At 38.8% G+C, this 16,677-nt stretch overlaps 1 protein-coding gene and 1 long non-coding RNA gene across 6 annotated transcripts in view; one reads left to right on the top strand and one right to left on the bottom strand.

Annotated features, from left to right (window-relative positions):
• LOC116315061 (plasma membrane calcium-transporting ATPase 1-like) overlaps positions 1–16,106 on the bottom strand; it is a 125,104-nt gene extending 108,998 nt beyond the window's left edge. For 3 of the 5 annotated variants that reach the window (XM_031733215.2, XM_031733217.2, XM_039612562.1), the window contains exon 1: positions 15,425–16,106. The gene's annotated coding sequence lies outside the window, so the exon portion shown is untranslated. Of the gene's footprint in view, positions 1–15,033; positions 15,169–15,424 lie in introns of those variants that run through there. The other 2 variants (XM_039612560.1, XM_039612563.1) reach the window with 2 other exon arrangements.
• LOC120440282 lies at positions 160–12,898 on the top strand. Its single transcript, XR_005613138.1, has 4 exons — positions 160–254; positions 9,658–9,788; positions 10,899–11,026; positions 12,246–12,898. It is a non-coding gene; the product is annotated as an uncharacterized LOC120440282 (long non-coding RNA).
• Positions 16,107–16,677: the final 571 nt, after the last annotated feature.

Raw genomic sequence — 16,677 nt, 5'->3', positions numbered from 1 at the left:
TTAACTGGTTCAAACCTCTCTGGTCTTGGACAGACACTTTCTCCTGTGGCTTCAGTCTTTTTATTCCCTCGTCTTTATCAGTTGGTAACATGTAGCAGAGGGCTGCCAAGTAGGCTGCACCTCTTGAATACATGCACACCCAAACACAAGAGTGGGCTGCACACTCTTCACAGACACCAACCTGAATTACACAGCCGCTTGGCCAAGGAGCTGAGTCAGATTACCGCAGTCTGTTTAATATACAACATCTAAAGGTGAGCATTATGGAGCTTTCAGGAAGGGAGTGGCTCTTGTACCTGCCTCTATTGGAACCAGTGTAAACAGGACTGTAGCCACTCCAGCTGGAGAGTCGGCCTTTCTTATCACTCTGCCAGAGTTGATGATGGTTTAACCTTCTTTAAATAGTGAGCACACAGGAAGAGGATCCACGAGCAGCTTTCACAGCTGTCTGAGTTCTCTGAATTAGGAGCAATAGGAAGGTCATTTACAGCAAATAAGATCCATTTTAATCTCTATTTAATATCTATATAATCTCTATGTGATATCCAGAAAATGTATATGAAAGTGTATTTATATTTGCAACTGAAGTTGGGTGACTATTGTGCTTGTCTTTTTGTTAGCAAAGTTACATTAGTCAACAGTCATGAAAGGCACAGTCATTCATGTTTAGATTCATTAATATAGTGCTGCCTTCTGTTGTTTTTTTGTTGTTTAGGGTTATTCTATTTGACTTTTTTTTACCATTGTGAGGACGGTTCAAAACTATATATCGCCTCAGGATATTGGAAGAATTGTCTTGATTTTCAAGAAAAATATCCAAAACTAGTCTTGATCCAAATATCCTTCTGGATCTTGATTCCTTCTGTTAAGGGAATTTTCAGTCTTAACAGAGGTCTCGGATTGCTCTTATCATCAATTAATTTGCTGATTATTTTTGTCACAAGTGTTTCGTCTACAAAAGATTACAAAACTGAGAACTGGCAACCGGAATTCTCTAGAGCACAAAGCAGCGCCAGCAAAATTTCATTTTCTGTCTGACCAACAGTCCAAAATCTGAAATATTCAAGTTGCTCTAAGGTAAAATGGTAAATGGTAAATGGCCTGTATTTATATAGCGCTTTTCTAGTCCCGAAGGACCCCAAAGCGCTTTACATATCCAGTCATTCACCCATTCACACACACATTCACACACATTCAGTGTGTGAATGTGTGTGAATGTGTGTGTGTAAGGTAGACAAGGAAAAGCAGTAAATTCTCACATTTTAAAACAGAAACATTTTTGCAGTTTCTGATTGAAAGTTTAAAAAAAAAAAATTCATATAGTTGGTGTATAATTTTCTACTAAATGAACCAACTGTTGCGAATATAACTGATCCTCATAGCAACAGCATAGTTAACCAGCATCACCTGACATCAACTGTAACAACCCACAGAGCAAAAAACGCACTCACACTTATCCATGTATGCTAATACAGTCACACAGACTCACACAGCCCGGCTCACTGCAGCTCATCACATTCACAACAAGCTTCAACACCTCTCTGCAACAATGGCTTCATCAGGATTAACACATACACACACACACACACACACACACACACACACACACACACACACACACCTGAGTGTGTCTTAGCAGCAGCTTCACCTTTGTGAGGTGAGAAATGTCAAAGTGAGAGCACCAAGACAGATAAATGTGCATTAGAATTGCTCAATTTAAAAAAAAAAAAATGTGTATATCCTGTGAGACACACAAACATTTTAATTTGGTACGCATGTGTACAGTACGTCAATGTCAAACAGCTACATGTGGGCCAGCATTATCGTAGCTACATATGCCAAACGGCAGCCTGATCTGAACCACTGAGTCATTGTCCGTATATCTGATTTTTTTTTCAGTGCTTCCAACAGGTCTCTTTTTGTGCTAATCGATAAGTGTTTCCATGGATGGAAAAACAAATAGCCAATCACAGCCTTTGTGGGTGGAAGGACAACATTTTCATGTCCCAGAGCCAGAGAAATACGAGTATGTGCAGCTTTCTGAATTTCAGCTTACAAAACATGACAAAAAGCAAACTAAAACCATGAGCACTGTCAGAGTAATGAATAAATAATGAACAATGAAAAGGAATTGGAATTGAAATGGATCACCGGTGCGGCAAACAGCAGAGAAAGGTAAAAGCCGGTGGCAGACAATTAAAATTATTTATTACCTGAATCTAATCTAATCATTGTCGCCACATAATGTAGATTGCAAATAATTAGACTAACTGCCTACAAATATTTATGCCATGAACCCACAGTACAATTCCCAGTCTTTAAGGAGACAGAATGAGTCAGCAAAAGAAATACTTTTTTATACTGCAACTTCTTCTTCGATGTTGCTTCTAAACCGCGTCTCATTTTGCTGTATGTTACTGTGATTACAGCTGTTTTGTGTGGACTAGGACTTGGAAACCAAGACAAAGCTCGATGTTGGTGGAAATCTTGGCTGCCAATAATACAGAAAATACAGTGCCTTTTGTAACTTTTAATTAGGCTGATAATCAACAGTTTACTTCCAAAGACACACATTCCTTTATTTTTATCTTTAATTTAATTTGTCACCTCAGATTGTGCAAAGATGGAGCTGTTATTTAATTCTAAAAAATTCTACTGCGTGGTGTATGTCAGAAAAAAAATTGAGATTCTGCTAAATTTCTAGTTTTGTTTCTTTCTTACTTTTTTCTTTAAAAAAAACTCAACTAGTTAATTAGTCACTATGAACATCCCCAACTCAAACTGAAAACGTTCCCTCACTCACGTCTGCAGCAAAGCAAATTATTAATGGTTAACAAACAGATTATTGACAGTCTAAGTGTTAGTTTAACTTTGAGTTTTTGTGCATTATGCATAGTGAGGGATGATGTAGGAAAAATAAAATCCCAGTCACTGGAGGAGCGATCATGGCCTCGAACTAGTAGTCTTCTATTCACATACTGCCCATGAAAACCTCTAACTACCAGGCTGCCGGAAGTTCATCACATAAAAGAGTTTAGTGAAATATATCCTGAATTTGTTAGCAGCTAACAGCTCTGACACCAGACTTTAAATGAACCTTTTATCACCAATCATTATGTTTTTATTACTAAAGCATTTGAAAATAAAAGCATGCACAGCAGGTAGCGGCATCTTAATTTTAGCTGCTGTGACCCTCGCTGAGGTTGTTGATTAACATGACAAACATCAAAAGCAGCAGCTTCAACAAGCAGCAGATAATTAATGTTGATTCCATAACAGCTAAAATTACAGTTTTGGTTGTTGTCCAGTGAAAACTGTCTCTACAGCCAAACAGAAACATGACTCTGACACTGAGTGCTGTTTCGTATCAGATAAATATCAGGAGAACCACCCAGTTTAACTTCTAAGGGTATAATATAAATTTCTTATCAGCTTCACAGTGTGAATCAGGACCTCCATTATTTGAATCTGATTCATATTTAATCAACACTTCATATCTTCTCCTGCTCATCTAATTTTCTGGTTCAGGCTACAGGCTGTCGATGTTTATTACGGCACTAATATAAACTGTAACGCACAAACAAAGGTGATTACCGATCTGAATTCAATATTTGACTCATAACTTTAGTTACTTTAAAGTGATGAAAGCTGAACATAATTACATTAGATGAGCAGATTTGATGAAATAGCAATACTCATCACATCTCAGGAACTCTGCCAACTACTGAGACTGACTCTTTAGTTGAGTTCATTTCAAGAGTGTTGACAAAAATGCTGCTTCTGAATGTTCCTCCTGCTGCTCAAACCTTCCTGTCTATCATAAATGCACAAACACCCACATCCCCACCCACTAAACACCTGCCAAGCAGCACACACACTCACACATCCACACACAGGTGTTATGTAAGTGTGTGTCAGGAGGACACTCTCAGATGGTCCAGTTACAATCATCAATCCTGCTGACGCCTCCATGTCATCTGTGTGGATATTTCCATAAAGCAGGTGGACAGTGAACCCACTGCAGTGAGGTGGAGGCAGACTCCCATCCAATATTAGACTCACACATGGCCAAAATATGGTCTGTGGACCAGATGCCGGCCCCCGACATCCTGAAGGGAGAATTTAACACGTCCCCGAAAATAAAAATTTTTTTTAAAAAGGGAGCATGCGAAAGCAGGTACACCCAAGCCTTCAAAACGCATTAATAAATACTATACTATACTTTGTGATAATAAATAACAGGTATCAGCCGTCTTTTTGCAACGTTTCATCTGGCAGGCAAACTCCAATGCCTTGAACTCCAGTTTGCAGCTTTAATTCTTGCCCTCAGTGACCTTTTTATAGCCAACCAGTTCTCCGCATGCTGCAGGTTCAGGTTAGAATGACCGTCGTTAGTTGGTCACAGTCGATCAAAAGCAAGAAAAAACAAGGACTGCAGTCCAAGATATTGGGAGCTAGAGTCTGTTGAACCATGGGATGAGAGTCTTGGTACCACCACAGCTGTGACCTGATAACTCTACAGGTAAACACAAGATGGGAGCTAGCTAGCTAGTGAATGAACATTCAATATAACAGAAGGGATTGTCCAATAGTAAACTGATCACGGATGTTAAAATAAAAATAAATTGAAAAGATATATTTGGGTGACAAGTAATATAGCATGTGGAAAACATTGTATCCCCCCCCAAAAAAGGGTTATTAAATAGTAAATATTAGCTGAGCACAGTGGTGCCTGTTGTGGTACTGCAACATATTGAAAATCTGAGTTACCTACAAAATTAAAAACAGAGGCTAAAAAAGAACAGGGAATTATTTTAATTAATTCATCATTATGAATAAAATTATCCTTAAATACATTAAGCATTGATGTGAATTGTAGACACTGAAAAATCAAAAGTTTCTAACTGAAAATTCTTGATTTTTTTTTTCCAGGCGTACATTAAAGGAATCTGTTATGTCTGCAAAAACGTGGGGATTTTAACATATTTCAGGACTGTATGTGTTCATGTGTCTATTTAGTCATTTAATGTGTGGTGCTTCATTTATTATATCCAATTCAGTCTGGCCCTCAGAGGAAATATGCTGCATACTCTTGCTGTATCTGGACAACTGTGAGTCCATTATTGTGTCTTCTGTCATGTTCGCTGATCAGAGGAACAAAGGTCGACTGTGCTGAATCCTCCTTCATGCTTTGAAGAGTGTTTGTAGTCACTTTAATCCGTCATCGCTACCACTGGACTAGTTTCACCAGTCTAACGCTAAGAAGCCTTAAGCTTCAGTACTGTTGCTATGGTTACCTGCACTTGAATATACAAAGAACAGGTCTCATATTTCCATGTGTTGCACATGCTGCTGGCGCAAGTGAGTTGGATTGAAACAAAGACAAAATTATCACCAATGTGAGGCTCATGGTAGATTGTGCATAACGTACATTTTCATTTTATTTAGCCTACTTTTTGGGGGTTTTCGCCATTAAATTACTTGCAGTGGATCTCAACTTTGTATTTCAGAGTAAGAAACCATATGTTTTCTAGACCATTTGATATTATTTTTTAGAAGAAAGTAAAAAAAAAATATGTTCAAGCAACCTGCAGACCTTCTTGAAATTAGCTTGTCCAGTAAATCTTGCAGCGGATCAGAAAACATTTAAATTATTTTTTTTTTAAAAAGCATGTGGCTCACTGTTTACTGCACTTTTCAAAGCCTCAATGTTTGTTTTGGGCAGCACTATTTTGTTTTTGGAGCCAAAAGTGACCATATTTGGAAAAAGAGGTTTGAGTGCAAAAATTATCAGCTAAAAATAGAAGGCGTGATTTACAAGCTGCATCCATAAACCATATGGATACAATGTGCAGACACATACTTTTTAATTAGTGCTAAATAGCAGACTGATAAAATATTGCAATTAACATAGAGCACTAACTTCTTGGATCATCAGAGGTTTTCATTAAAATTACTCAAAAGCCACCTACACCATAAACATGGTGTTGAAATTCAGTTTAATGAATTAATCAACATGTTCTTTTCAAAGTTGGGAATTTTAAACACAGGAGTCTATGGGGATTGAATCACTTCTGGAACCAGCCACAAGTGTCCGTGAGATGAAATGCACTTTTTGGTACATTTGAGTGTATCTTGTTATTTGATTCAATTTCAAATAAAAATGTGAGCTAATGCAAATATTACACAAACCCCTACCATGAGCATGCAGTCAACCACAAAGACTCCGTTTGTGAGACACACTAGAAACGGAAAAAGAACATTTGAGCCCTTTTCAAGGGCTTCAGCTTTCACGTTATTCATAATTTTAGTTTGTTAACCTCCAATTCGTGGCGTAGTTTGTAATTTATCTGCAGCTCATGGGTACTGCTGCCTGTAATGGATTGAAGGAAGAGTGAGGATTTCCTGCTTAAATATTTTACAATTGAATAAAATGGATAGCATGCAGTCATAGTTCAGCAGTTCTTTATTACAGTGGGATGACCTCTTTTTTTTTTTACCAGCAGGGATATGAAAAAATGATAAAGGCCAATGGCTCTATTATAACCACAATCACTGAGGCTCCGCAGAGCAGGGAGCATCCATATCTTAAATATAGGCCTGAGCTTCTCAAAGCTGCACTGCATTCATTAATTTTTGATGTGGACTTACATAAGAGACAAAGTGAACGCTGCAGGGTCTGGTTTACAGGCAGGGATTCCGCCTGCAGAGGGGTTTCCACATTTCACTAAATCTTAAAACCACGTCCATACGAGTGTAATGGGCGGTGTTTTTGGATGCAACAGGCGTGGATGATACCAACTGCTACATGAGCATGAATCTCCACAGGTCGTGAGGTGGATGGTGTCATGACAGTGACAGTATAAACATGTCCACCTTTGGAGATGTTGCTATACTTTTTTTTTTTTTTTTTTACAATAGCCTTTATATGTCTCCTTGTAATAGCAAAACAGCAATATGTAAATTACTGTATTTTTTAATTTATGTGCAGTAAGGTACTTAAATTTGATACAAGGATTTCCTGTATCAAAAATAAGAAAAATGACAACGATAATGATGTCTTCAGACGTTTTAGTAAAGCTTACATTTGATGAGTGCAGAAGAAAGCAGTAAATTGTCAGCACCTAGAGACAGCCTTGTGTTTTGCTCTTTAATTTTTTTGGAAGCAACCAATTGTCATTATGTATAACATACATACGTATATGTGATAATGGATTTTACCCATAAAAAAGCCTTTCTTTTGAAGAACAGATCATCACAAACTTCGTACCAGCGTCAGTGGTAAAAAGTTTAAATTAAATTTTACAATAAAAGCAAGTCTAAACACTAGAAAATGTCAGACAAGAAAATAAAAGCTCCAAGATAAAAACAACCTGAAAGCAATAAAAGAGTGAGTTTGTTCAAATAATTTCCATACAGAGTCAAAAGATATGAGATATATATTTGTATTATTTTAATACTTGAAAGGAAGCTGAAAGGAAACGGAGCTCCGATAAGAAAATGTAATAAGAAAGGAAATAAATTTTTAAAAAGTATTTTCAGCACAAATAGCAACTTTAACATAGGGAAGAATGAACTCCCAGCGGTTCAAAGTTCGGCAGTAAGGGAGGAAGCGGTTTTGCCTCGGGGTGACTCAGATCACATCGATCTGTAAATCAAGTCCCAGATGGTTCAGACTCCATCTGGGGTCTGAAGGTCTGACTCAGTGAGATCACAACAACACACTTGTTTGCAGTCTCATTGTCAGTGTAGCAGGTCAGCCTGAGATGTCAACACTTGCAACGAAAAAGGCATATGGATAAAAACCAGCGCGAATGTCTCGATGTACATCTGCGTCACGCCTCTTGTTTTAATGCCCACAGCAGCCAAGGAACAGCTTGCATTTAAGCAGGGGCGTGAAGTAAGAGCCGCAATGGTTTTTTGCTTTTACTGGAAAAATGGCTGCTAAGCCAATGCCTACAGACTGAAAACAGAATCAGATGAGACTGCAATAAACAGACGCTTCATATGCAGTGCTGCAATTTAATAAGTAAAAACAGTGCGTGTAGAATCTTAGGGCGAGGGCTTTTGATAGAGTCGCCATTTTGAAAGCAGAGCTGAATACACACAGTGAGACAGCATGTATCACACAACAACATGTATGGCAGTTTTACTTGGTACTTAAACAACTACACAGATGCAGAATGAAGCACTAGCTCCTCTTTTCCGTCCACTTGGTGGAGAAGTGCTGATTTACAGCAATCTACCAAATGGAACAAAAATAAAAACACACATGCTAGAGCTGCTCTTCCATACGGAACAGACATCGGTTAAAATTTATATACATATACATATATATATATATATATATATATATATATATATATATATATATATATATATATATATATATATATATATATATACTATATGAGTCAGACCTCTTTACATTTACTCTGATATTCAATATCTAACCTCAAACAAACATTATTAAATGATGAAACCTTCAGCCTGCCCCCAAAACAACTTTAGCCAAGCGTCTCCCCTCGCGCTGTTAATAACAATTTAATATTTCACAACAAAGATACCAGCTATGTGCTGCATGTGGTGCTGTTAAATAGTCAAGTCTTCTTAAGAACTGTTCTGGAAGCAGCAATTACACTCTACTGCAGACACGGACGAGTAGGCATTGCTGTTATACTTCTTAGAAGTCTGACTAGTTGCTACATTGTAATGTGAAGTCTCCGCTTCTGAGTTGCCATCTGACTGGACATTTATGCTTCAGTGGGGAATCTATGGGGAGTCTCCCTAAGCTGTAACCAGAAACTGTGGCGTCGACACAGCTCACAACTCACAACCTGTATATTTCCAGCTACTCTTACACTGCAGTTTTTCACTTTAAGAATACCCTTCATCAATTTAAATATAAGGAGTAATAAATAAAAAAAAACTAAATTCATTGAGGGGGATTGCTGAAACTATCAAAATGGATGCAAGGGAATATACCAGCATTGCAGCATTTTATTTGTTTCTATCAGCTGGTACCCCACATAAAACACAGGGACACAACCACACGGTAATTAACACATAACGCACCTCGCGCGAGAAATGTTGACAGTAAATCGGTTACATTGTAGGCTCTACAAGTAAATCACTGCAGAAGTTTAAATCAGGCCTGATTATAAAATTCATATCCCTCTGACTCAACCAGAGCCAAGCAGACTCACAGACATGGAATCTATAGCATGCTTTTAACTGACTGACACAACCGGAAAGTGTCTGCGTGGCAGCCATAAAAAAAGCTGGTTAAAGTCTTTGAATACCGATACTGCTTCTTTATTACCACTTTTAGCAAAGAATATGCCTGCGAACAATCAGTAAACAGAGTTGTCAATGTTATGTTGATGGTGTTGTTCAATAAATATTAGTGTGTTTTTGTATAAGCTAGAATGTGTTTTGAATCTTCAGTGACCAGCTATGTTAAACCCACCTGTAAATCCTGTATATTCTGAAGCTAAATACTTTGTGCATTGTGGTTCCCATTTCCCAAGTCCTTAAATTCTCTCTCACCGTTGACCTTGATGCCGTTTTCCATCAAGGTCAAGGAAAAGTGATTAGACAAAGACACGGGGTTACTTTTTGGACTTTTCGACCACAGCCTTGGTTAATTCTTCTCAGGCTAAAGGAGCTAGAACCTCATGCAGGCCGTTCAAATGACAGACACACTGAGTCTGCATCCGTCATCTCTCGTGGTCATCAGGACGACGGCAGCAGCTTGAGACAGATACAGAACACTCGACTGTCTGCAGGTAGGCGTGACCGTGTGTCTTCAGCGGGGACGAGGTCGAGGTTGGTGAGATAATAATGATCAGTATGAGAGCTGGAATTTACAATGTACTTTATTTTTAGACATTTTTATTAACATCACTTCAAGTGCATGTAATATAGCTACTTTGTATTGCTTTAGAGCACAACTGGCTCCCTCTGTCTGTTACAGAAAGGCAAGAGATATACACCCCCTGCTGCAGTGGCACCCATTACATGGCTCTGTAATACACCGTTATAGCCAAGAAATCTATTCAGGAGATAATTTAAATAAGGCTGGGCAACAAAGATCCTAATTTTGAATGTGATCTGCTCTTAAAATGAATCATCAAATAAATAGCAGTGCAGTATGAGGCCTGCTCCATTAAGGGAGAAGAAAAACAATCATAATTACTGTGGTAATTATTGAGATGATGGTTATTTAAAAATAATTATGCTAAGATTTTGAAAAAAAAACTGTACATATTTTTTTCTACGTCTTCTTTTAAAATTGGATTTTAATTATAACTTAATTTGTTTTATATTGATTATCTTGTTTTAATAATCACTGCAAGCCAAAACTGTAGCTGAAATTAAAATTAGACGAATGCCTTCATTTTACATGAACTTAGTAAAAGCCTGAACAGCTGTGACATTACTAGGATGACACTTACTTTGTAAAACAGAAGAAAGCATGATGGAGGAAAAAGGTTTCAAAGACGCAAAGAAATGGATGGATTTTGATTCTGCCTCAAAAACGTCACCATGTTGGATTTTTCTGTATCCCAGTATGGATAGTAAGCATGACTAGGCTGCATATATTTAAGTCTTACTTAGCAAAATGCATGCTCTATGTGTTTCCTGTTATTTTTTACCATTTTATAAATGTCAAATGAAATTGTTAAAACATATTTTTCTCACAGCCTTGGTGAGTTTTCTGTGGCAGAAGGACAAAATACTTTATACACAGGAAAAATCCAGCAAGTGGTATCTGATGTATGCTGATAATGAAATAATGTAATGTACAAAAGAAAAAAGGTAAAATGTAAAAACCATTTGACTGGGGTGAGATGCTGCATCAGCCAATTCAACAGAAATCTCTTTCCTTCTTGTAGGTCCCAATTCCCAGGAGAAGAGTGGGAGTTTGGTGTTATGTGGATCGAGTGATAGTCAGCCTAACGGTACAATCTTCAGGTACAAAAAGTGAAGACAGATCATTTTATTTTCTTGGCCAGTCCTGCAGGTAAGATCTGTGTGTGGGAAGCACTAAAGTACATCCATGACACGTCAATATCATCAGATACTGAAATCTTAGTCAGAACAGCTTCCGGCAACTGCTTTACAACCAATCTGCCACTACAATAAAGGCAACAGTCCAATTTACACATAAAACTGCCACTGGACTTACCAGGACAGGTTGCCTGTCTCTAACATACCTGACACATTTCTAAAATTATCATAAAATTATGAAAACGAGGTTCATTTGTTTCCCAATTAACTGATGAGTATAGATAATGTGAGAAAACAGTGAAAATGTCCATCACAGTTTAATCACAGCCTGGGGTGATTTGTCTAGCCAGCAGCTCAACACCCAAAGCAGTTTAGAGTGATATAAGCGATCAATCAACTAATCTGTTCAGTTCTAGTTCTATCAGATGTAGGCCACCTTGCATGAAACAGCACCCATTTAACCTAATAATTTATTTATCCAAAAATACAGCGTTAACCTTCAGCGGCAAAAATCATCACTGATGACACTTGCTGTGTCATCAGTGATGCTGTTGTTAAGGTTTAGCAACAAATAACATCAAGATTCACCAACATAGGTGTGGCATCATTTGAACCACTTAATGAGAAATCTAAATAATCTAAATAATCCTGTAAACTGTACGAGATGCTCTAATACAGCCACTGTTATACATGGAAACAGCATTGATCTATGCAATGAAGACATTTAATGAAAATGTTTTGTAAGTTAAGTCAACTAATTCCCTGACTTGCAACTAATTTGATTACCAAATTACTGTAAAAAGGTACCCGCATAACATCTACTCCATAGACACAGAGTAGTATTACCAGATGGCCATTTTTAAATATATCATCATTACTTTTAAGCCACTTATGTATAACTAGGCATGAATCCTGTCTCATCTGTTGAATTGTGAATTGAAGGGGTCCTTGTAGACCCTATGATGTGAACACAGGGGTGTCCTTAGGAGTTTTTCTTGGCGTTCTTATGCTCATCTTGAATTATAAAGTTTTTTGTCACATTTTCTTCTACTCAATTAAGATTAATATAAATCAATTCTTTAACCGACTTCCCAAAACATTTTGACATTGAATAACCATTGCCTGTCCATCTTTTCTTGATGTCTAGTCTTGAAAACATGCCATAAATCCGACTCAAACTCTTGATCTCTCTCTTGACCATTCATCCATTTTCTTCTGCTTATCCAATTCAGGGTTGCGGGGAAGGCTAGAGTCCATCACAAGAAGGGCAAGACGATGGGTATTTCCTGGACCCTGCCTCCAGGCTGACACAGAGACAGACAACTATTCATGCTACCATTCATTTAACACGTACAAACAATTTAGAATCACCAGTTAAATTACATGCATGGGTTTAGGTTAACTGTGGGTTAGCTTAGCTTTTTGACCATGTTTGCTGGGTTTCCAACAGGGATGTCCAGATGATGTTGATAAGATAACAGACAAGAGATGGCAAAATTTTGTCTTCAACTTTCATTCTGGAACCACATATCAACCAAGACTAACAGTCGAGGCGAGACAGCCAACCGGTGGTTTCTGAATCTGAAAATACTTGCTGGAAAGTGATCTTCAGAGGAAAAAGGAACAAATAACAAACACTCTCACTGTATAGCTTCGTTTGGGGGGGTGTTCTTACTCTTCTCTCAAACAACAATGTTTTGTTTGTTTCATTTTGTCCTAGTCCAGAACAAAATGAATATACAATTGTTTACCACAAACTTTCCTGTCATAGAAAGTCTAACAAGGATGTTAAGGCATCACTGAAGTGGTACATTTGACAGACACAATCTTATGCCTCTGTTGTCGGCTCAACTTTTATTCTGGAGCTATTTTTAACCAAGACCAAATATCAAGAAAAGACGATCAGCTCATTTGTTATTTAACATTAAAGTGTTTATTAGAGCATGATCTCAAAGAAAAATCCCAGGAGTCTGAGTCGCTCTCAGAGTATAGTTGTTTGTTGTTGTGATTACTCTTGTTCTAATCGTTTAAAGTATAACATAAAACAGTGGTTTAACATAAACTTTACTTTGCTGTAAAGTCTATCAAAGACACCCAGAGGAGAAAAAGTATGCCTAGCAGACAGTAAACATTTGTCTCCAACATTTGCACAACCTTTATTTTGGAGCCATGCTTGATCCAAAGCTAGATGTTGACTAGAAAAGACAGCCAGTAGACAGTTTGGCAGTGCCAAAAGGTCAGGAGTTTGAGTCCAAGTCCAAGCAGAACATCCAGGTGATAAGGAGGTACGTCCAACAGACGACCTTTGCTTAACTGTCATTTTCAAAACCTTGTTTAAACAAAAGCGAGACCTTAGAAAAGTGGCTCAATGCATTTGCCTGACAAGAAAATGATCCCTTGTCTAACCCTAGGGGGGAGACACAAAACCTTTCAAGGTTGCCAGGAAGAGCATCTGGTGTCAAAATATGCCAAACCAAATAGGCAGAGCTACTTGCTGTGCTTGTGAACGGAGGACTAGTTAAAATCTTTAACCAGACTTGATGAAAGACAATGGTTATTCAAATTTGAAATGTTTGCTTGGTGTTATCATAATGGTTGGAAGCCACATAATCATATTTCATTCCAAACTGTACAGACTTGGGTGGAATACAAAAAACTAGCCATTTTCCCTTCTGAATCCAGCAAACAGCAAAGTCATTGCTGTCATACCTATAATTCAACTCATTTCAACAAAGAGTCTTCAAAGTTTCCCTTTCTACTAATTTCACTTTGCAAAAAGCCTCTATGTTCGGTTAATTTGCAGCAGCAGAAATCAGAAGGAGCAATGCCCTCGTTTGGAGGTCACAAGCTGAGGAGGAGTCACCACATGAGCCAAGATGCGGGATCCCCCCTCCTTTCTAACGCAATAAGGAAGGACACACCCAGCTACAGAGGGGAGGAGGAGGAGAAGGTGGAGATGGATGAAATGAGAAGAGAGGAAAAAGAAGCAGAACTGCTGCTGCTCCTCCTCATCCGCCCATCTTAGCCGATGACGTAAGGACGGTGCTTCGTTAATTAAAATAAAGCGCAGTAACGATTTTTCCACCCTTGTTCAATACCGGCAGCCTTGAAAAAGAAGAAGTAGTATTTACAGTGCGAGTGCTAAATATGGGGGAACCACTCCAACAAGCTTAACAAGCTCATCCTGAAGGCGCCACATTCGTGTCAACAGTGTGAGGACACCACAGTGATACAGAAATACACACAATTAATATCACAACAGGGACAAACAACCGCAGCAACCAACGCTCGCTGCTCAGAGAGCTGTTTTTAACCAACTTACCACAGGTCCTGTGTTTTTTCTGATGGTAAAAGGCGCCTTTTCCGGTTACCACTGGAAATATCACTCGGAAAGCAACACACTCAAGCCAGAGACTGTTAAGAAATTGTTTCCAGGCGCCCGGAGACATCCGCGGGCGGTCTGATTCCTGCCTCGCAGCCTCTGCAACAGCAGATACGTGCCTCGCTGTCGCCCGGGGAGACCTGGCACCAGAGCGCCATTAAGAATCTGCTCATTTTGATCTACATCTCCTTGTTGGTTGGTGAAAACGCAATTTTGTAGCCATTAATAAAAATGTTCAGATCTTTTAGTAACAACCCTTCGATTCGGCATACCCCAACGACACGTGAAAATGTATTATTCAGAATAAAATGACAACTTTTACCAGCAGGCTCCTTAGTTTGCCAGACGGCAAACTAACTAGCACTGCGTATCCAGTTCAAAAGTTGTTTTTTTCACCAAAAGTGAGTCATCGTCTGTAAATTTTACAGGGGTCTGATTAGAAACCATCGCACAATATCACAGTGTAAGCTTTATGGGTATTTTAGTTTGTCCCAAAGCGTTTTAAGTTGGATTTTAAAGTCCGCATTATGAATGAAGACCCGACAGCGTTGACTGCAGAGAGGGAACGGCACGTATCGGGGCTGTAACCTAGCTAACAGCCGGGACGTTTGGCGAGGTGAAAGAGATAGAAACCGTACCTCGGGATTTCTGGGAGACACTGTTGCTATTAGGGAGGAAAATACGCCAAGATGGGCGTTACAGTGCGTCGGACTGGGATAGTTGTGCGTTCACACCTGTGGAAAATCCAAAAAATGTGCCTCTAGTTGCTAATAAGTGGGTGTCAAGGTAAAGAAACGGCAGTTATGAACGTTACCCGGATGCTGAGCAGTGCGGACAACTGGGGGGGGGGGGGGCGCGACAGACTCCTTAAAACACAGCAAAATGTCACTTTCACGGTCTCCGACAGACTAAGGCAAACCTTTCTTGTCTTTCAGCCACAAGTGAATTGAAAGAACGCAGACTTGTGGTGAGTTAAGTTTAATTAAAAAACAAAAACAAAACAAAAAAAACACTGAGAATAGACGTTACCTCCACTCCGTGGATCTTCGTCCAAATCACGTCCTGTGGCTGAGTCGGAACGGTTGGGAAGCGTCTTTAGTTTAGAGGGGTTTGTCCATTTCCCAGCAGAGCTCCAACTTGAAAACTGCAGTGGCGAAAAAAATGACTGACAGGCCGGGTGGTGGTTGGTGGATAAAACCTTGAACCGTTCCTGACGTTTAAACCGGTTTTAAATACATCAGTAGGGGCACCAGCTCTGTTCCTGCAGTGGTGGCGGCAGCCCCGAGCAAGGAAAACAAACCAGATCCAGATTCAGTCAGAAACGAATCCTTTAAAAGGAGAAGATAAACTCACCCTCTCTCCCTCTCTTTTTCTCTCGCTCACTCACTCTCTCCCTCTCCTGGAATAAAAGCAGAGGAGGGAAAAGGCTCTGTTAACAAAGAGCAGATCCAGAAAATGAGGACTGGTGGTGTGTTTGTGTTGCTTAGCGGTGGGTGGGACTGGAGGGGGGTCCGGCACACTCAACCAGACCAGAGGAAACACCAAAAGTCCGGATCAGATCTTTTCCTGCCAAGCTGGGAAACTGAAAGAGAAGGAGGTGAGCTTGTGGTGGCGAGCAGGGGGGAGGGACCAGACCGGGATTGCCCTGTTTTTAAGGTGGATCTATGAATTAATTAGGTAATGAGGCAGAAACAGAGCCCTGCTCTCGAGAACATCAGCCCCGGGCCACAGATGCAGTCTGGAAACTCAAGAGGGGGAGAAAAAAAAATCCACATCTGGATCTATCTCGGAGCGATGTATGGAGTCTCTTTTCAGCCAAAGAAATCAAAGCATAAGACCTTGACTCATTTGTTATTATAAACTATCATTATTTTGATTTTTTTTTTAAATATAACATTTGACAACGAGGGATGCAAAATTAGATTTTAAGAATACTTTTGTAGCCTGTTATTTTCACCCAGATGTTTTAGTATGTTTAGAAAAACTGTTGTCAGACTAACTTTGAGATAAAGCTTTTTAAAGACTAAAGCCATAGTTACTTCACGTTTTCAGAAAACCCTGCCCCGATTCAAGAAAAAGTCCAATAGTAAAATATTAAAGGAAAAAAATATTACCCTATCTTCCATGACATTTTGGTAAAATAAATAAATAAAAATAAAAAATAGTTACTAAACAGTAATAATTTGAGTAAAAAAATAAAGCCAAAATATGATTTTTTTTTTTTTTTTTTTTTTTAAAAGTATAGTTTGTGGCAAAAGCCACGACAAAAGTCATATTAAATA

Source organism: Oreochromis aureus, linkage group 5 (assembly GCF_013358895.1).
Source record: "Oreochromis aureus strain Israel breed Guangdong linkage group 5, ZZ_aureus, whole genome shotgun sequence".
Taxonomy (NCBI): Eukaryota; Metazoa; Chordata; class Actinopteri; order Cichliformes; family Cichlidae; genus Oreochromis; species Oreochromis aureus.
This window is presented reverse-complemented; position numbering and strand designations above follow the sequence as displayed.